A 22,133-nucleotide genomic window follows, 5' to 3' on the forward strand; every position below is an offset into this window, starting at 1 on the left:
CATAAATCAATAATTGAGTCCATTGGTCGAAAACTAGACCTCTCTATTTTCACCCCAAGCTGTAAATAAAACACGATATTGAAATTTCTCCCATTTGTTATAATTTTCCGTTTAGGCTATACTTCGTTGTTATTTCGTCAACAGGTAGCCTATAAGGCCTGCGATAATTTTGTTTTAATTTAAAATTCATTTTTCTGTTTATTTTTGAGCCTATTTTTTATTTATAAAGGGATTCTGCACAACTTAAGGAAAATATCTTTCTGACAGTACGCGTAGATTTTCCCTGCCATGCACACGAGCTGAGAAAAAAAATTTCAAGAAACATGTTTACCTATTAATATAGATATTGAAGCGTTGGCGTGTGCTTTAAATATCACTGCATGCACAATCGCGAAAACATGCAATCAACTAGTTAGCTAGTTCATGACAATCAATTGTCTTATTAATTCTTTACCCAGACGTCATTGAAGTAACATGTCCAATTTTTATGTCAGCTGTCTTTTTCTTGTCCGCGACACTGTCTGTCAGGGTCCGGATCCAATTAAAACCAACGTCCACAGTTTATTGAGCACGATTTTTTCCATCGTTGTTTATGGCAGTTTTTCTCTCCTGCGCAGGGACGGCTTGTTGTATGTTTTTCTGCCGAATATTTCACTTATGGTTTACTGATATTGCGGCTTTAATAAATTTGACGTTTCAAAACCGACCGCTTCATTGTTTCGTAACATTTACAAGTGAGGGCGTTGCCCTCGATTAATTCAGGTTTATGTCGTTTAAAATCATCCATTAATATAAAGTTTTTTGCATGGGAAAAGAACGTGGAAAAGAATAATGCTGGTATTTAGATCTGCTGTATAAAATAGTCACACGTCTACCATTCATTTTAGAATGAAAACTTAATTTTACCCCCTAGGGAAGTAAAATGTATTTCTTTATATTTAAGTAGATTATTTAGTAAAAAGTAAAGATCCACATACATATTTTTTCAAGTAAATTATAAGAAAATAGCAGTTAATGGGTGTTTGATTGTTTACTTGGAAAATATGTTTGTGATGATTTACATTTAATAGCATTTAATAGTATTTAATAGCATCGAACAGCTGACTAATTTAACCAATTAATTTAATAAATTCTCCAATAGTCAATGATTTTACTTGAGCATGTTAGACGTAGGCCTTTAGAACTCTGCCTGTGGAGTAGAGCCCTTCGGGAAGTCGTTCATACCAATAGTTTTCGGCAAATCTAAACACTCTAAAGCTTCCTTTTGGTTCGCACACATGCCTATATTTTTATTTGGTAAAGGCCTTTAAATGATTGCCACACATTTGACTGCATCACTTTAATAATATAATAGATTTTTGTATAGTTACGTTGTATGTTAGATGATTTAACTGATGGTGCAATTTGCAATTAATTTACCACCGTGCGATAATTTTAAGAATATTCAAGTGAATATTTAGAATACAAACATAAATTTAAAAACAGCCAAACTTCGTTAGTTGCCCCAAACAGCTTAGCGAGTAGCGTAAAGTGCAAAACAAGTTATATTGGTGTTAAAATTATGTAATTCATCTATCTAACCCAACATTTATTAAAGGGGTTGAGGACAGCTTACGTTTTTCTCTTAAAAATGAATTAAGATTGTTTTAGGTCAAAATTGGAAGAGTATGAAATTATTGAGAAAAGAAATTAATCAATACAACTCCATTATCAATCGCATATATTTGAATTCAATGCAAGTAATAAAATAATCATAATTATGACAATAACCTAACCAAACACAACAGGCAACGATCGTCTTTGATGATGTTGTAAATAAACTATTTTAAGAAGCCACTTTAATTTGTGTAATGACTTTGAAGAATGCCAAACTCGCCGCAATATCGGAACAAAAACAGATCGTTGTGTTCTTAATTGCCCAAAAACAGATCCTTATTGACCCATTAGTCTGAATATTTGAATTTAGATTCAGGACTAATGTCGAATGATCAGAACTCTTCGAGATTTATTAAAAGCTGCGTAAAAACCGATGAAGAAATGTTTTAATTACTGCGGCTCCAAGAATGCTCATCTAATTCCAAATTCCGAGTGGGTGATGAGGGGGGGGGGCAAAAACTGGACCAAATACATCAATCATTCGCAGAGCACAATACAGCACGAACATTGGTAGTCAAGTATTGAAATAGTGGAATAACGTATTAAAATGTATACAATTTTTTATTTGTGAGTGGTCAACAATTTATAATCGTTTTTATATATTTTGTTCATTATAATATCAAGGTAGTATAGATTTAAATTGGATGAATAATGTATATACTACTTAAGAAAAGCAATCAGTTTATGACAAATAATAGTAAAACCGTTTTATAGTTCAATTTTGTGTGCTAAATTTAATATTTTATGAGGTCTAATTAAATTCTGAAAGTAGAAACCAATAAATAAATCTTTTGCAAAAATTATTCCAAAAGTCAGAATGGTCCTTACTATTGCGCCTTGAAATTCTACAAGAAAGTAACAAGATTGTAAATACTGTACGAACTGATTAATATTATGTGTTGACTCAGTTTGATGAATAATAATAATCAATATTTGAACTAATAGTTGCCTGAGTTCTTGTTTATAGTTGAGACCTATTTATTTACTTACAAACATGATAATATAAAAAATATGTAAAATAGGAAATAAACCTGAAAAAGTAGGCATTTATATTTTGTAGACACATATCCAATAAGTTTGACTCTTTTGAAATAATAGCTTAATTTCTAGCTTATCTCTTGATATCCACAGAGACATAAAGTTGCTTTTCAAAATGATTATGAAACGCTAACCAAATAAAGACAAATATATTTTGTCGTTTAGTCTGTACTAAACAAATCAAGTATGATCAAATTTGACAATTACCTGAAAATCCATAAACAAATTTTAATTTTTCCACATTTTAAAATTTTTTATTCCTATCAAATAAAGAAGTAAGAACCTACTGATTCTTACAGATCAATAAACTCCATTGCTATAACACAATGATTGATTTAACAACTCCTATCAACTTCTTCATTAAGATTCCGATCAATCTAAATAGCAAAACTCGAAGATGAAAACCAATCCGCCCCTTATACAGCCAAGGCCACTACTATTTCCACGAAGATCGATTTAGAAAGTCTTTTCCATGAACAGTTAGTCGGAATTTCAACGATTATTGGCTACGATGATTATTTTTACGAATAAACTGAAAGTTCTTACTACTTATTTTTTACCATTGCCTCCAGACGTTTCGGAATTCAAACGACAGGCGTGCGCCGAGTGGTCGTGGTGCATAAATGATGGAACTGGCGCTTACACAAACTTGTGTTGCAAAAACACTCGGCCTTGAAGTAATGTTGCATCTAGATCGTTGTTTTGTATTTGCAGATTTGCGACGAGAATGAGCACTTGTATACCTTTGTTTGATTAATATTGTGCTGAGAATGCTGTGGCATGTTATGTAAGTCGCAGATTGTGTTTGATGGATAATGATAACTGAGGTAGAGATCGGTCTTTAGGACTTAAAAACTTTGACTTGGAGCGTATTTTTATCTGAATACACCTCAAGGGTGAGTGTAGAAAATAGTTATATTGTGAAGCCTTGTTGCTGTACAAGATCATCTGTTTCTTTAGCCAGGACCGTTTAATAATTCCCAATGATCAAGGACGTCTGGAGTCAATTTAAAATCATCGAAAAGCTACAGACTTTTCTCAGGATCGAACCGGGAACTCCTCGATAGTCAACACACTTCATCTCCTCAACTTAAGCTATTCAGCTCCATAGTAAATTATCTTACAGTGCTCGCCTGGAAATCAAAAGGTCGACCATTCTATCCTGAGAAAAGTCAGTAGCTTTTTGAGGGTTCGAGACTAGACCCAGCTGTCCTTGATCATTGGGATTTTAATAAATGATCCTGGTCAATAACGACTGCCTGGTCAACAACTAACTGGTTGACTGGTCTTAGTCGGTAACAATGCTACACAAAACACCACATTCTATGCTACAATCATCCTTCACTCACATTTGGATTTAAATACGCAGATAGGTGGTGGCGTCCTATATCGATTGATAATAAAAAGGCCCGCCTGATGTTCTCACCATCATTGAATTGAGCCTAGATTGAGTAAAACCACAAAAGTAGTTCCAACATAATCCAATCAAACAATGCCTACGGTTGCACAGTAGTCGGATAGTTTATCCGGTCATCTCAGTGTTTGCGCGTGTCTCGATAGCGTGCTTTCCCGCCACGGCGCGGCGCCACGACGGAAGTTTAGTTATCAGCTGGTTACTATTCCATCACAAGATAAATGCGAGTACCGTGAAGATGTGTATCGCAATGGGAACAAGGATACGAGCGAGCCTATCCGCCTATCCGAGGAGGTGTCTTCATTTTCAATTAGCGCTCGCTGAAGAGTCGCATGGGATGCCAGTGGATTGAATGGCTGAAGTTGTAGTTGCGTGTTTTTCTTACGAATTCAAAATGTGTTGAGCTTTTTACCAAGAGGTGAAACAATGAAATTGTTTTTCAAATGTAATAATTGATTGAATTGGATTACCATACCAACAAAATCTTTCAACAACACACGTTTATGGGCAAATCAAATTGAGACACTTGTTCCCACTTTCTTACCAACCTGGACGAGTGATCCAAGGTGCAGCGATGTATTGTCCCCAAGCATAAACCTGATCATACCAGTTCGTTGTTAAAATTAGGTAAATATATTAGGTTGGTAGTGTTTATTGAAGTATTTAATGGTGATTTCCTAACCGTTTAAGACATCAATGGCTTTTGTCTACGTATTGATGTCCGTATTGGACAATCATCCTTCAGTGGACAACAAATGCTTCGAGAAATTAATGAATGATGTTAAGTTAACCTAATTCTTCGTTATTACTACTAAAATCAACTGCTCATTTAGTCAGTATTATTTATCAATAATAATTTCAGAATTATTTATAATTATCAGTGGCAACCAAAAATCAAAGAGCTACGTAGTTCCAAGGATTGAACTAGCGAACTTCGTGCTTTCGAGAACTGTAGCCACGGGGTTATTTCAGCCTCTATTTCACAATAAGTTCATTGGAAGTTGTTTCATCCGCTCCTGAACCAATACTTTAGTTTGAACTTTTCATTCATACTGAATTTCAACTGTTACATGCATATTCAAAACCCATAAAAACAACAGCTACTTATTTCTTCATCTAGTCCTCCTACTTATTCCCCTGTTCACATAACTTACTTTACAAGTAACAATGTACATACTTTGTTTTATTAACAAGAACACATTACTGAGAATTGTCCGGACGGGTTTTTGAGCAAAATTAATATTTAGAGTGAATCGATTTCTGGAAACCGGGCCAAAATGAATCTGCGGTTCTTTGAATTTGTAAGCGATATGACGGCAAAAACCGGAGCCTTGGGAGAAGTTATGCCTCTGATGGCGTCAGTGGCTCCGAGGATCAGTCATACAGGACCAAGGACCACACAGGATAGACAGGACATGCCGATGTTGTGGGAAATGTTGTCTACTGATCTGTAAAGAGCGAATCATAGCTGGGTAACCGGACCGTTTGAGGGTTGCCGGTTGGATCCTGAGAAAAGTCAGTAGGTTTTTGATAGAATAATTTCTTAACCCTAGCTGCCCCTTGATCTTACGGCTTTAAATATAATATGTTTAATATAATATATTAGACAACTGGCCTTATCCAGTAAGAATACTTGTCACTGATTACATTACATTTAAACCTGTTTGACTACTGTATATTAATTTTAAATTAATAATTGGCCCTTCCTGTAAAGAATAAAGTTAGGCTTTTTTAGCGGGCATTACTTCGAGCAAGCATGAACGTTAGCTAACAACAATCAAGCATATCCGTGCCCATATCATATTGATCTTATTTTAATTATACAAAAACATATTTTACTTTTTATCCATTGTTTAACAGAAGGTGTCCATTGTTTTATCCGTTGTTGAAGAACAGGTAATTTTAGATATTTTTATTATTTTACCTGTGTCTGTACCTCTTTGGTCTCTTTCCAGAGTAATAGAAAAACTGGGAATCCAGAAAAGAAACTAGTCAGGAGAACAAAAAGAAATACTTCTTTGCTGATTTTCATCGACAATTGGACCTAGACCAAGTTAACTCTATATTGTTGATAACTGACTACCCATCTAACGAACTGTCGATGTCGTACTGACATCTCTCGGCAAGGAACTCTATTGCTTTCTTATACCTTCTGCAGCTGTCCCTCACTATGGCATCATAATGTAAATCCTAGTCCATACTCGTGTACGGGCACAAGCAGACATTGCATCTTAGAAAAAGTTACTAAATTGAATAAAGTTAGTGTAAATCTAAAAGAAACTTATTTACAACCGAAAGCTAAGCAGGACCGCCAGCAGAGTCGATACTTTGTTCTAGCCGAGTGCAAAAACATTAGACTTAAACCGAGCAACTTGTATGACCGGCGTTATACTGCGAGCGATTATCGATTACAAATCGATATCTAAGGCGGTCGATATATCTCATTAATACGATCACGGTGGGTGGTTCTCTAATACATACGTCGGAAATGCGGCGGTATTTTCATCCGGATCTCTCGGAATCCGTTCGGCCTCTTTTTTCCCGAGTTGCGACAATAATGATATTTCCCGTCCAGTATTAATTTCTCCGGCCGCACAATAATTTTTAATAGACCCAGTCCGGGAATGCTCGAGCCGATGTTTTACTTGGTCGCTCGCACATGTATCATTTACCACATTTCTTCGATATGGCGTAATGGCGGTGCTTACTTCGGACCGTAAATATGAGGCTAATTGGTCGTTAGGGATCAGTTTTTCTTTAATAATTTTGAAACGATTCGCGAAATTGTTACTACGTAGAGAAGGCGATTTCTCTGTGGTTTCAGTTAGGCTTACAACAAACTTGCTGGGTAGATGAAAACATAGTAACCTTTCTTGTAGTGGTCTGAAATTTTTTTCGATGTTTCGAAACTGGACCAAAGTGACCTTGATCTGTTTTTAAATTTATCGTCTTGACTAAAGAACCAGCTGATCTTAGTCTCATTCATTATTTAAACACTCATCATTCACTAATCTTAACCCTGGTGCATCGTCGTCCTATGAACGCGTTATCTAAATTCAACGAATCACGATATTTTAAAACTAAACCTCTTTGTAACAACCATTTTGTTTATCGTTTGTTTAGTACCAAACTGCCTATTTGTGATTATGTCCTTTATAGCAAAAAAAACTATTAATCAATCTACTCTATACAATAAAGTAAAATGTTTCCACTGTATTTGAAGCTTACAAAACCACAGATAACGTTTTTACAATGTGCTATGCCAAAGTTACATATAATTTTAATATCTCATTTGAATGAATATTTGTCCTCCGAGGGCAAAAAAGTATTGTAAAATAAACCACTCAGAAGATGTTTCACCCTGCAACCATTTCAGTATATGCTTATGAGATTTGTTCAGCCTCATTTCAATTTTGATTTACACAAAACCGAAACTTATCTTAGCTGTTTCGTGCATAAGTCAAAAAAATACAATCTTTATAACTTAGTAAAATAAATATTTCTCCAAATATACCAGAAGTATCCACCGGTGAAGATTAAAAAGTGTCTTTTCGACAAATCCTGCAGCCCAGGACCATTAGTGGCCGGCACAAAAACTGCGGGACAAAAACTCAAACTCGGCCGTCATAACTCCAAAGACAACCTCAATAAATAATAGCTGTTGGGCTGCATACAGATACGCATATCTGGCCATAAACAAAATGCCTTTATAACGGCTGTTAAATCTGGCCTTTTATGGGCTCTTAGCGGGGCCCGCTCGCACAAACCGAACTGTAAATACCTCAGTTTTGGGCCGGACGAGTGTGGGATTATAGATATTTTTATTGCTTAAAATTACTCTTGGAAGTTTTATTGTTTGAATCCACGTTTTATCATCTTAGTTTGTTTTAGGGTTTTAGCGTTTCATATGTAAGTTATAAGCTAATTCAAATTCTATCTGAAAAATTAAAATGTAAAAATTGAGTAATGGATTACCATCGATAACCAACATGGTACCGTCTATGATGCCATCCTGGCTTCTCATTGGTGGCTTTCACGTATTTGTTAAAAGCCAGATGATCAGAAGGACACAAACCAGAAGGCCCTGTTTACTATTGTTACCACGTCAGCCCATTTCTGTTATTGGATCGATAAATTTGTCAACGTCTGCTGATGTTAGGAAAGGGAAATCCAAATGTATATAATTCCCAAAACATATATATGAGACTGCTCAGAAATCGATATTGCTTTCGAATGCTATGTGGTCTTCTACTTAGTATAACACTGTTAATATAATCTCGAATTCAATGATTACTTTTACACTGTAATGTTTCTGTGTAAATCGGTAATAAACAACTTCCGTCTGTAATTTGCCAGTTTTAGTAAATGTTCCATATAATGAAAAGCTTTTACCGTATGTCATATGGTGAGACCTAGCCCCGGGACCGTTTACTATCGTTGCAGATTGCTAAAACTCAACCAACCCAAATTTTTTATCTCGTTCATAATTTTCTTCTTTCATCTCTTTTATCCACTGTGTTTCAACATCTCTTCTGTCCACTTCTTTCCTGTCTTTTTCTTTTTTGGCGTTCGTGTTTTTCTGTACTGTAGCATGTTTCTCTTCCTGTATACATAATCTTCTTCAGACACGTCTACCCTTCCATGATTGTCAATCTACAGTAGTATCTAGTTTTTAATCCGCTCTTTCCTGTACCGGTAGTTTACTATATAGAACCGTTCTTGCTTTTTTCGAAGTTTTACTGATAAGGTGTTTGCTTGCGTAGTTCTGCTTAATGCCTATTCACCCAAATCCTTTTTGTGTCTAGTCTTCATCCATCGAAAGAAATATATTTATTCTATCGGGTGTGGTATGATTAGTTTTGAAAATATAATTAGAATCTTCCAGTTTTGCTAAATGATAAGCAAGTACAGTGTATTCCATGAGCTATTTGTGTAGGTAATACATTTTGCCCAGAGATCACGTCACTGTTGGTTTATATTAGATTTGCAAGTAGTCTCAGGAAGTGTGCCGATGGCCAGCAACGTCCTCGACCTCAACCTTCCCGCGGACGTCGCCAACATGCCAACTGACCGAACCCATGTGAACGTGGACCTGGTACTGTTATGGTAGATGCCTACAGGTGTCCAACTGGCAACATACCAGACCTCACAATACATCGTCATATCATCGCATCACTGACCTTGGAGAAACTCCCATGGAACTTACAGTTGTACAAAAATGCGTTTGGCTGAAGAGGAAAAGTCGTAGAATAGCTCCAGTATGTTTATCAGTGAAAAGTTACGGTTACGTTCCTAATGTTTTTCGTCATATCCCCATATCAATGATCTTGGATTTTGAAAGGGCCTCCCATTGAGCGAACATGTGTAACAATTACAACTCTTAAGTCCTTGAACAGCCCCAATAGGAGGTTTTTGCTGCCGTTCTCTAACATGAAATTCTTTTGCAGGGATTAAAGGGTGTAGCTTACTGATCCCTAAGAAGGACCAACGTGACTGCAAAATAATGCGGATACAGATTACCTAGACGGCGTTAAAAGGCCTCAACTGTTCAAGGTAAAAATCTTTAACTTATTTAGTATTTAGATATCGCTCTAAATTGTAGAACATTGAGTTTGCACATGAAGCATAAGCTCTCTTCTATTCAAACGTATTTGAAGGGGATTTTTATCATTAAGCTGCTAATCAAAGTATTCCCAGATTTAAGGGACTGAGAACTTAGAAATTAATGTAAGGGTGGTAGGTTAAGAAAACGAACCAGAACTCTTTGATTATGTTGATTATGAGGGCTGTATTTTCGTCTAAAAACACCTACATCCATTTGAAACTACCATTAGATCACAATTAGTTATCTTATTAAATTTACTGTGAAGACGAATAATTGTTTTTATCATATTACACATTTTATTTTTAAGGTGCAATTTTATACCTGTCTTTAGAAAAATTGTCCAGATTTGTCAAAACAACTATTACTGGTCTAGACAAATAGACATTCTTGATGTGTATGTCGAACAAAAACAAAATAGCCTTTGTTAATTAGGACAGGAGGCACTCAAACAAATAACAAGTATTCTCTATAACAAATTCAAAGATTTTGACACCGGACATCCTATCAAAATAATATATACATAGACAAATGCAAGTTAAAAGACCATTCTTATAGGTTGAATATCGATATAGTAAACACCTAATAAATGTAACGCTTTCAAGACAGCTTAATGGTTTTCTGTAACCCATCGTATTGCAAATTTATAAAAAACACTAAATCCAATTTTCATCAAAATGCTTATTTTATTCTCCTTCAACACTCACACCGTCTCTTTTCCTCGGAAACAACAATCTGAGCGGCTAAATTAGCAGTTCCATACTGAAAAACCCGTCTTCGTAGCTCGCCAGGCGCGAAATAAATCGACAAAGCCATCCATAAACCAGCCCCTCCTCGTGTGAATGTGACGAAAAAAGTATAAATTTATACGGTGCGACGTACAAGCGTCGAACAGAGTTTCGATGTCCGGCCAAAAGGAAAAAGAAGGCGCGAAGGATGAAGGGAGTGGGAAACGAGGGTTATCCTTCACTATAATCAAGATGTCGCATCGAAAACACATTAAAAGTTCCGGAGAGGTTAGGGGTATAACTGTCATCGCGGTGGGTTTATTTATTGGGTTTTAAAAGAGGACTGAGTGAATAAAGTCGGGGTTCCCATTGAGATGAGGTTACTATGATGAGATAGCTATCTGCACCCAACCCCCAACTCCACCTACCTGCGACTCATTCAACCTCTAACCTGCTCTTGCGGCGATTGTTTCTGTCTAAGTTTGTCATCGAGAGTATAACGAAATTATTTTGTCACATTTTCAACCCTTTGTTCAACATTTTGTTTTCTTTCTAGTTAAAAGTTCGATTACATGTTTTTATGAATATTATTAAATTACTCAATGGGTTTAATTATTTCTGTCACATTTTCAAGATCGGAGTAGGACAAAAATACATTGCTAGGTTAAATGCACAATGTAATTCTTATTCTTTGATGAAAAAAACTACATGCATGCAAAGAATCCTTTTTACTGGACATCCTTGAGTTGTAACGTTATTGATCTAGTAGTAGAAGAGTACTGTACAAGTAATCTAAATACGAGATATCACAAAACTGCCCGGATCATGTAAGGCTAAGGTTGAAAATTGACATGAACGTTTATGTTTTTTCCGAAAGTCTTGTAGGTGGTTTGTGAAATATGGACAAATGAGTGTTTACAACAGTGGAGAAGAGGGTTGTCGGTTCAATCCTGATAAAACTCAGTAGTAGTCTAAGCTGGAAACTGGACGTAGCTTCCCTTCATCTTTAGACTTTTGGTGAATGATTCTGGATGAAAAATACAGCTGGTCCTGTATGAATGAAGCTCCTCTTAAGTATCTATTCCACACTTATCCAATAGATCAATTCTACACTAAACTTTACTCATATTCAAGTTAAAATACGCAGCATCCATATTTCAATGAGCAAATGAAGAAAATGGTAATACACTCCAATGACTTCGCATAGAACATTACAACAAATAAAACCCATTATCGTATTTTGTAATTTTTTCACGGCAAGAAATATGATTCTGTAATTCAGCAGATATGCAATGCTGACTAACGTTTCAGCAAGAATCACAATACGACGCGGTAGTGACGTCACGCCCCTGGTCCCGCCGAAACAAAAGGAGGGCGGTAGCGAGGCAGCGACTGGCGATTTGTACGTGATCGTGACGCCGCCGCATAAAAAATCAGCTGATCCTTCGGGACCAGGATTTATCTCTGCACCTCAGGTTGCTGTCCTTATTCATCCTTGTCCACTACAGAGGGATTCTGCCTACGTGATGGCTATTTAGCAAAGTCTAGTTGTCTGGTGGACAGAAAGAAAAGGATTTATGCTATATTTACTTAATTTCAACTTTGATGTTACGAAAGGTCGGTTGAAGAATGTTAAGACGTTTAACCGTGTTGAAAACTTTTTGGACAACAAAATTGTTTGCTTTCCTAAAAAATCTGATCAAGTTTAGTTTAAAATAGCTATATTTTTATCTCAAAATTGCCCAGATACATCAACAGTGGAATTAATATAAATTGAAAATCATTAGTTCCTCCTTGAGTTTCTTAACAAAGTTAACTACTTATAGTGTCGTTGTATGTATTTGTTGTTGCAAATTTTATGATAAGAAAATCATGAAGAAGTGCAAGATAGTTGGGACACATTACGATGTTTGGAGATGGAACTATAGGAGTGATATAAAACTTTCATCAGACCAAAAAACGTAAACGATGAAAAATTAAAAAAAAATATTTTGAAATGCTATAGTAAATAAATGAGGGAGAGAAGTGTGAAGAAATTCCTATCCCAAACATTGCTTTATTCAAAAATACGAGTAGATTTTTCATATAATTTCATTTCCGCTGATAATACAATGACACGCGCGATGAAATTACTGATGCTTAGTGGGTATTTTTACTTTGATCACAGTAACTTTTCTAGAAACTAAATACATTGTAGAAGTACTAAAAATAAAATAGAAACTAGGGAAAACCCAATGCGCAACGGAATCATTTGGTAGGCAAGCGGCGCTTGGTTTTACCAAGTGACAGAAGAGAGAATATTAAAACCAAGTCGAACGAAAGCAGTGGAAACTGTCCAAAGATTTGTTATCAACGACAGACTGCATCGGCAGACTGAATGTCAAACACTTGAGGCAATGTAGATGGCGAGAGGTTGAGAAACGGAGGTGATGGTGAAATTATAAATACTACCAAAGGGGCTTTCTTTTATAAACGAGAGTCTAACGCATGCTGAAGTCAGGAGAGTGGCAGTGGATTTTAAAGTTGTTCAGGAATAAGAAAGAAAATTATAATACTTTATTTTCTTGAATATAATGATTTGGTTAGAATCTATTTTCGTTTCTCAAAGTCCTTTTAATACAAGTTGGGTAAGGTAAAATTAGAATTTTGTAAGTCTTCACAATTTAGGAAATAGTTATTTGTGTAACTAGTGAACAAATTGGCACTTTGCTGCACACGAGAGAGCGGCTCGTGCGGAACTTATTTCGAGTGCAGCAAAGGCCATTTGCGCTCGTGTTACACATTATATTTTTCTTACAGTCACTGTAAAGCATATAAATAATTAGTCTTTCAAACACTATACTACACGTTTTTAGGTTAGGTTAAACCCAAGCGATGAGCGGAATTGGAAATGCTGCATCAGCTGATTGTAGTCGTAGTATCTTTAAGTGTTACTTATTTTCAAGAGTACACGTATAAACAGTAATAATCAGTATAAACCACGTATAAACGGAATAGAAAAGTAGTTTTTTCTGCAAAATATGCCAATACAAAATATTCTGAAAATTGTAACTTTCTTACTTACGCACCAAAGAGGAAAACAGTTCGTATGCTCGTTCATACTTTTTCCTTGATTATTCAGGTTACAGGTTTAATGAAACATGTTTTGCAGTTTCTGCTATTTATTCTGGTCTACACATATATTCACAACCACGTTCATTAATTTCATTATTTTTAAACATGTTAGGCCCACTTGTAATTCATCTTCAAATACTACATTTTAGGTTATGTTCAAACCAAGCGTTGAACGAAATCCAACAGTGACAGATGCCAGATGCATATATGCGAAATTTTTTACAATATCAATTATAAAATGAACCTAGATTAAATAATAACTTACCAAGCTTGTTGATAATGAAAATATCGAATGAAGGTTCACCAATCGATTCGAAGTTTTCAATAAGTATTTGGGTAGCCCAGTTAAGAAACTGTACCCAAAGTCATGAGGTCGCTTGAATCAGCCAATCAAACGACTCCATTCTCCCTATATGACGGAACTCCAATTGAAATAAAAATTGTGCGATCTGCACCTATTTTTGGAGGTTAACTACAAGATAGGACGTCATGGATTCACAACAATAAAGAGGAATTTTCGTCGCATCTTGGTTTTTGGGAACATACTGGACAGCTTTTGAGTTGCACTGCAGCCAAGTGTTTTCGTTTTTGACGATTCGTTCTGGATTGAATAGTAGTTTGTCCCAAGGATGGATTGGTGTGACGTATCAACCTATGTGAAAAGTCTGCATTTGTAATAAAAGTTTGATTGAACAGTACATAATTAAACAATACGGTATGTGCTTGGGGACCTTAAACCAACGTATACTTTGACTGAGAATCCTTCTTTAAAGAGATAATATCATTTCACAACAACAACAATGCTATAATATACATAATGAGCATAATAAATTACCAATCAGTTGGCAAATCCGAGAAAAGCGCACCAAAACAAAACAAAGTTTTCTGCAGTAGCCTGGAGTAATTAACCAGATATATGCTCCACCGTTGCGCCACCGATCGAGATGGCAGTGTCGAAATAATTGACAAAATGGCCTTGAGACCATCTCGACCCATCTTGAAAATTTCATTTCTCTTTTTGCTGCGAAATTCTTGCCGTCGGACGGGATCTTGTCGCCGGTGAATAAGTGGAGACCGAAAAAATCGGACAGTCCGATAGGATGTAAATGATTTTATTTATTTCGTGTCCACGGACGAACGGCGTCGGCTGGCCATTGTCTGCGGCAATTATAGTGTCCAATTAATTGAAATCATAAGCGGTGAGTGGAGATGCAATCTTTGCATGTCCGTCAGCGATGCGATCTGGGTTGTCGGTCATACACTACTCTGTCTTGTTAATTAGCTATATTGCCTGTCAGCGTCGATCAGTGGACAAGCGGTAAACGGTATGTCGTGTCTTCTACTTTTCGCATTTAGTATTTCCATGGTACTCTGAGAAATGCCATCGCTTAAAGGAACGCCAGACTTTTATCCGTAATATTATAGGTAGTATTTTACCTAATCCTAACATAACCTAATTCAGCATAACGAAACTTAACCTAACCTAATCCAACCAAACCATGACAAAAGGATGTGTGTGTCTTCCCTTTACTGAACGTACTGGAAGATGTTTACGTTTTGCCAAGTATTTATAAATATTTGTCTGATTTATGTACTTTTAAAATCATATAACAAACCCAGAAGATTGAATTCAATCTTTGCAATGAATTGCATAGTAAAACGGCGTTTTAAAAATAACCACGTCTCAGTCCATATTCCACGAGAACCCATTCCATAAAATTTTTGACAACCGAAATGCAGCCCTCTATAACGAGCGAGCGTGACAAAATCAAAACTCTAAATCACCAATAAACGTCAACATTAAAAATGAAGTTACAACCTGAGATTGTGGATCTTACAAGGACCTAACTCATAACTACGGTTTCCCACACTAATTCCTCCTGCGAAGTGAGCCCAGATCGTCTACTATGTGGTGGCGCCTTCTACCAACAAAGGACAGATATTGTGGGCTATCACCTGTCATAGCTTAACGCCGGTGCTACCTAGCGAGCTGCGGAACTTTGAGGATTAGGAACCTTCTTTGTTCAACTGTCCACACATGTACCTTAACATGACGCTCTGGAGACTAATTTGTCATTTTTGGCTCCACCCGTCTACGTTTCGGAGATGGTATTTTGAGACGTCTTTTGACAATTGTTTGTGGTTCTGTCCGAGTGGAACACAACACGAGTGTAGTTTTTGTTTGCAGATTGTTATTAGGCCTATTTAGGGTGTAGGTTTATGGAATGTTTGTTGTATTCAGATATTATTATTGTTTCCAAAACAGGGAATGGTTGCAATCGATTTCGCAAACTTTTTAAACGTTACTGACCTTTGTAACGATTGAACTGGTAACGTTTTAATCTTCCAGTGAACTCTTTAGGAGGGACCCGAAGAAAGCAATAGAGGCCTTAGAAAAAATACTACTTAGGTTGGGGAGCGGAAGAGAGCCGAAAGGGAGATACGATGAGGACTTAGAAAAATACCACTTAGGTGAAGGACCTGAAGAAAGCCGAAAGGGAGACATGAAAATGACTTAGAAAACAACCACTTAGGTGAAGGACCTGAAGAAAGCCGAAAGGGAGACGAGAAAAGGACTTAGAAAACTACAACTTAGGTGAAGGACCTGAAGAGAGCCGAAAGGGAGACACGAAAAGGACTTAGAACACTACCACTTAGGTGAAGGACGTGAAGAAAGCCAAAAGGGAGACACGAAAAGGACATAGAAAACTACCACTTAGGTGAAGGACCTGAAAAGAACCGAAAGGGAGACACGAAAAGGACTTAGAAAACTACCACTTAGATGAAGGACCTGAAGAGAGCCGAAAAGAGACACGAAAACTGAAAAGGACTTAGAAAACTACAACTTAGGTGAAGGACGTGAAGAGAGCCAAAAGGGAGACACGAAGAGGACTTAGGAAACTACCACTTAGGCGAAGGACCTGAAGGGAGCCGAAAAGAGACACGAAAACTGAAAAGGACTTAGGACACTACCACTTAGGCGAAGGACCTGAAGAGAGCCAAAAGGGAGACACGAAAAGGACTTAGAAAACTACCACTTAGGTGAAGGACCTGAAGAGAGCCGAAAGGGAGACACGAAAAGGACTTAGAAAACTACCACTTAGGTGAACGACCTGAAGAGAGCCGAAGGTAGCCGAAAAGGACTTCTCATGTTCTTCCAAAGCACCCACACATTTCTTAGTTGAAGATATCGAAGAACATATTCGTGATCTGTTTTTATTTATTATTTATCAATTGAGATGGAGACGACACCTAGGTGCGTATTTTACCCAAATATGAGTGGATAAGCGTAGAATAGAGTGATGATCTTTGTAGCTTTGTTACTAAGAGTAGTTGTTTCATTAGCCAGGATTATTTATGTAAAGCCCAATGTTCAGAGATAGCTGGGTTCAGTTTTGAACAATCAAAAAGCTACTGACTTTTCTCAGTTTTGAATCGGTGACCTTTTTGATTACCAAGGCGAGCACTATAACCACTCAGTTACCCAGCAGGCCATTCAACTTCAACCATTCAATGCCTATAAGGGATGAGGTATGTTTAATGTATGCCATCACCTACACATTTGCTCACAAAGCACCCACATGCTCCTTAGCTGAAGATGTGGAAGAACGTCTTTTTGATGGTCGGTCAGGTCCTTGTTGTCTTTATTTATGAGGGCCTCACAGCATATCTCATAAACCGATCCTCATTTACACCTGCCTCATACAACCCGCCTACCTCCCATCTTCACGGCACATTGTCGCGTTTATAGGGGTGATAAAAATACCCATAAACCCTCTGTTTATTAACGACCTAAAAGGCTCGTGTCCGATTTGAATTATTCGGGTACGCTTTGTCAAATGTGTTTGTTTCGTGGAATTTTATTGCGCAAAACATTTAAAGTGTTTGTGGGTTTAGTGAAAGGGTGTTAGGTCTGTACATTTCCAAGAAGAGACGAGATGAGAGAGAATCTTTTAGTGAAAAGTTTGAGAAAAAAATAGTAATTTAAATATGACCAGTGTTTTGTACATTAGGAAACGGGTTTAATCCAATTGTTGTTACTACGGTGTGTGATTTAGACGGTTACATATTTGCTGTTCGTGATGTTGAAACATTTCACTAAACTAGCCAATTTAGGAAATATGTAGCCTATGAATAAGTTTGATGATAGCTAAACTGCTTTGAAGTATTCATATTCACCAACTTTTTACGGATGAAAACATAGATAAAAATCTACCATCGCTTATCCTGGTCTGGTAGCAACCGCGATAAAACATTCTAATTGAACAAAAGTCGGTGCGAAGTTGCGAAATATCGCGTCCAATGAACGGCAATTGGGTTAAAATTGAACTTTCGTGGGATTAAATCAATAGCTATCAGATTTACAGGCTAAAGGCTACAAAAGAATTCATCACACAACTTAGTCATCCAAACAGACAATAAGTTTGCTTAACCAAAGGTTTAAGGTTAATGATTGTAGACGTCGACGACATCATTTAATCATTGATATAGCCTTATTGCATTTACCTTCCTTTATGAATCAAACTCTATCTGTAAATACTTTAAACCGGATATGCTTAGTCTGTAGATGTTATAATTTTACATAAGACTAGAGTAAGTTGTTAGTAAGTAAATGTGCATGCACTGCGTCCATAGACGAAACAAAGGAAATTAAACTCAATGTAAACTGGGCGCTACACAAATGCTAAACCCAACCAAATAGTGATAAGTTATAAAGAAAGGTCAACCACGATTAATTTGAGCCGATATAGTCGTTTCTAATGAGAGAGTGGATGCGGTTAATGGAATTTGGACAGCTCGACGATATTTAAGAGAGCCACCTAAAGAGACAAAAGTACAGACCGACCCATAAAGATGTCTCCAGAGAGATTCCAAGACTACAAATGCGCGCCCAAGTCTCGTATCAGTCAATATTTTGGGCGCGGATGAAAAAACGCCCAGCTGACAATGACACAGGGTCCAGCATTTGACTAACATGATGTCGCCTAAAAACACGGGATATTATTTGGCCACAACGCTTGTGTTTACAAATAGTTGGAAACACCCGGCCGCACTTTGAACAAACCGCCTTTTTGCTTTTGACACCTTGGAATTTCACTTTACACGAGCTCAAAATGGTAACGTGGTCACAAGGCCACGAGCTCCTTTAAATGTAAACTGGGTTGTAATATTTGATTTCATAGATGTATTTTAAACTGGAATATGAAATCATAATATTTTACGAGTAATTGACTGTATCCATGACCCTAGATCGAAATGCGCATAATCCAAAGAAGAAATATACAAAAGTTTATTTATTGTATTTACTTCACGCCAATTTTACTTCCCATGTAGCCATATAGACAGTACACCTTACTCAATAACCTTATAGTAGAATCAGCCAAAAGAGTATTGTTCACAAAAAGGACCAACATGAAAAAATACTAGACTTTATGTTCTCAGTGTGTTTAAAGGAGATAATAAACAATTTATAGTTGTAATTCAATTAACACATAACTTCTCCATATATATTTTATTAATTAGATGAAGATTAGTATGGCAATGTTTCTTCCTAGGAAAAAATTGCAAAATATAATGTTTTGTATATATTTTACCCCTCTCAAGTATGTCTGATTACTCTAAGATACTTAATAAGACTAGAATTTATTGTTTATTTTTTATGTTCTAGTATTTATTGATTTTATTGTTAAAACTGTCAACAGAAAATGTTTAGAACATAGTTTACAAAAAAAAATCATTTCATCTTATGTATCGACTACTAGCATCCCTTTAACATTGGGAATACATTCAAAAGAAAATGTTCAATACGCAATATTCACCTCTAATGTAAACATTTTAAATTAATTTCTCTAAGTAAATATGATTAGATTGATAGGAAAATTTCCAAAAGGTAATGTTAAATACAAAAGTTTGGTGAAACTTTTATAAATTTCCTAAGCAAATGTGATAATTTTTTTCCCCATTAAATAAACTTTCATTAGGAAATAATCATTTATTAGAACGCCATAAGCCTCCCATCGGAACAACAACTTATACATTTAATATTAAGTGTTATTTGACGTGTGTTTTGTACTTTCAAGTAATTTATTATTGTAAATAAAGTTATCTAGCATATTTTCCTATTTGACAAACTTTCAAAAAAGTGAAAACAACACTATCCTGTATCTCTCAATAAAAACTCGAGCTCTCGTAGTTCCCTGGATGGTCGAGGGATAGCGTTGGTGTAGCGGAAGGCAAAAATCGCCATATGCGCGACAAATCCACACATCCCTCCAACAACATGCCAAACCGTGATTCAACCCCCAACCCCAGCCACCCTCCCTAATTATAATATCTACTGGCATTATTTCATTACTGCCATTAAACGCTTCGCCAAATTAAACTGCCTCGTTTATTAACCTTTATGGATTTTACAGCCGGGATAAACTTCGGTCGCCTCTATGAATAAAACAAAACACGCTTCACTTTTATGGGGGAGTGGGTAATAAATTGAATGAACATTTAGAATGGAGTGATTTACTTTGGGGTGAAAATGTTTAAGTGATTAATGGCAAAAATGTTTTAGTGTGGTGAGTTAACGGACAATTATAGAGTTGGATTGTTTTTATGGGTTGAAATATTATATAAATAAAAGTTATGAAGTTAGGAACTTGGAGGATAAAGGGGATGCACCTTGTATTAAACTTGTTCCTTTATTATTATTATCGATATGCCTTTATTGACTTTAAATTATTTGAATTATTAAAAAGGTAAACTAACAATTTATACAGATTTCTATTCAATATATTTATGAGTTAAGCGATATAAATGCAATTAATATATTAAGAACCATATCACTCATACCTCTGTTAATTTAATTGAAGTAGCCTATTTTTCCATATTTGTACTTTGATGTTATTTATTATTATGTTGTATCAATCACTGCTAGATATAATAATATCTTAAGTCCTGAGTGGATTTAGTTCTACGAAAATCTTAAATTAGTTAAGGAAATTGAGTCACAAAAATAACTTTGTATAAACATGTCTTATTTACATTATTTAATAAAATAGGTTATGTTGGATTGACGAAAAGTTGTTTATAACGTAGATTGTCAATTTTGCAAAGGTGTGTTATTTGTATGTTGCAAAAAGTAATTATTATAACTTCAACTTTACTGATTATTGGTGTACATTGGCCACAATCACCTGTTTTTGATAGTAGACCTATTGTCAGTTTTTCTTTCTTCCTTTAGTACTACCATAGACAATAGTTATTTGTGTAACTAGTGGTGAAAGTGGCACTTTGCTGCACACGAGAGCAATGTTTACGCACGAGCCGCAGGCGAGTGCGGAATGATCTCGAGTGCAGCAAAGGCCTTTTTCACTCGTGTTACACATTATATTTTTCCTACAGTCACTATAAAACATAAATAATTAGTCTTTCAAACACTATACAACACGTTTTTAGGTTCAGCTAGCAACACAATTACACAAATGGTGCCCTGAAGAAAGTAGTACCCGTGGTCCGTATCACTCCGCTATTTTTCCTCGGCAAGAAATGTGCTCCGTCTTTTGAGAATATAGTTCCGTATGTTTTTGTAATTTGAAGTGGTTTCCGCGCCTAAAAAAAATGCTTTAAAGGTATTTTCTTGTTTATTAAGACCGTAGGAATGTTTTAAAAACGTTTAAAAGAAAAGTCCAGAAAGTTCAGAAATACCAAAACTATAAACACGAAATGACAGGTTAAATCGTAGTTATAATAGTCAATCAGCTGTTCATAGTATTATTATCTTTAAGTGTTGCCAACCTATTTCCAAGCGTACACGGATTACGTGCATAATAAAACCACGCTGTTTTGTGTTGTTTGGTTGGAATCCTGATGTGCGGCAAAGTATAAACCGTGCGGCAAAGTATAAACCGTACGGCAAAGTATAAATATGCAGCAATTATCAGCTTTCTGTACTATAAACAGTACAGGGAAGCCAACTTTGTCGGGTGACTGTAGGAAAAAATAATTAAACATAGATTGCGGTTGTGCTGCGATTAGCATAGGTTCTGACGTCCACCGATGGGAACGCCGTATACGGCGTACGCTGTAGCTACACGGCGCTCCCAGCAGTGGACGACAGAACCAATGATAATCGCAGCACGGCTGAATGTCTATATTTAATTCTTTTTGTCTATGGTACTACTTCAAAATTAATCATAATGTATTGTGTTTGGGTTGCATTTGTCTAAAAACTATAGGAAAATTATAACAATCAAATAAGAGCTAAACATTGATTGAACATGTACACAATTACTGAAAGAATATTTCACTGCCTTACAGTTATTCTACCACCATTTCAAAAACATATAAAAAACCATCAACCACCATCCGTTTAAATAAAAAAAAACCATCAATATGAACCAAAGTAGGCAACCCTAAATATTCAATCATAGGCTTTTAGTTTTTTACGTAGTTTCCAACCTGCAAAAACCGAAAAACTGTCCATGTCACTTACATAGTGAAAAATGCAAACGGTGAAAAAGTTCCACTAATAGAAGAAAAACTGTGAATGTTTGATAGGAAAACTAAACAGTGGCGGGAGAAACGTCAA

At 36.1% G+C, this 22,133-nt stretch overlaps 1 long non-coding RNA gene across 1 annotated transcript in view; it reads left to right on the plus strand.

Annotated features, from left to right (window-relative positions):
* The window catches only part of LOC129001091 (uncharacterized), a 198,320-nt gene that overhangs the window by 171,656 nt on the left and 4,531 nt on the right, over positions 1 to 22,133 (plus strand). Inside the window, exon 2 of the long non-coding RNA XR_008491386.1 lies at positions 9,556 to 9,661. This is a non-coding gene — a long non-coding RNA (uncharacterized LOC129001091). The remainder of the gene's footprint in view (positions 1 to 9,555; positions 9,662 to 22,133) is intronic.

This window comes from Macrosteles quadrilineatus, unplaced genomic scaffold (genome assembly GCF_028750875.1).
Source record: "Macrosteles quadrilineatus isolate MER2022 unplaced genomic scaffold, UCM_ALF_1.0 Scaffold_8__2_contigs__length_117827958, whole genome shotgun sequence".
NCBI classification, from domain to species: Eukaryota; Metazoa; Arthropoda; class Insecta; order Hemiptera; family Cicadellidae; genus Macrosteles; species Macrosteles quadrilineatus.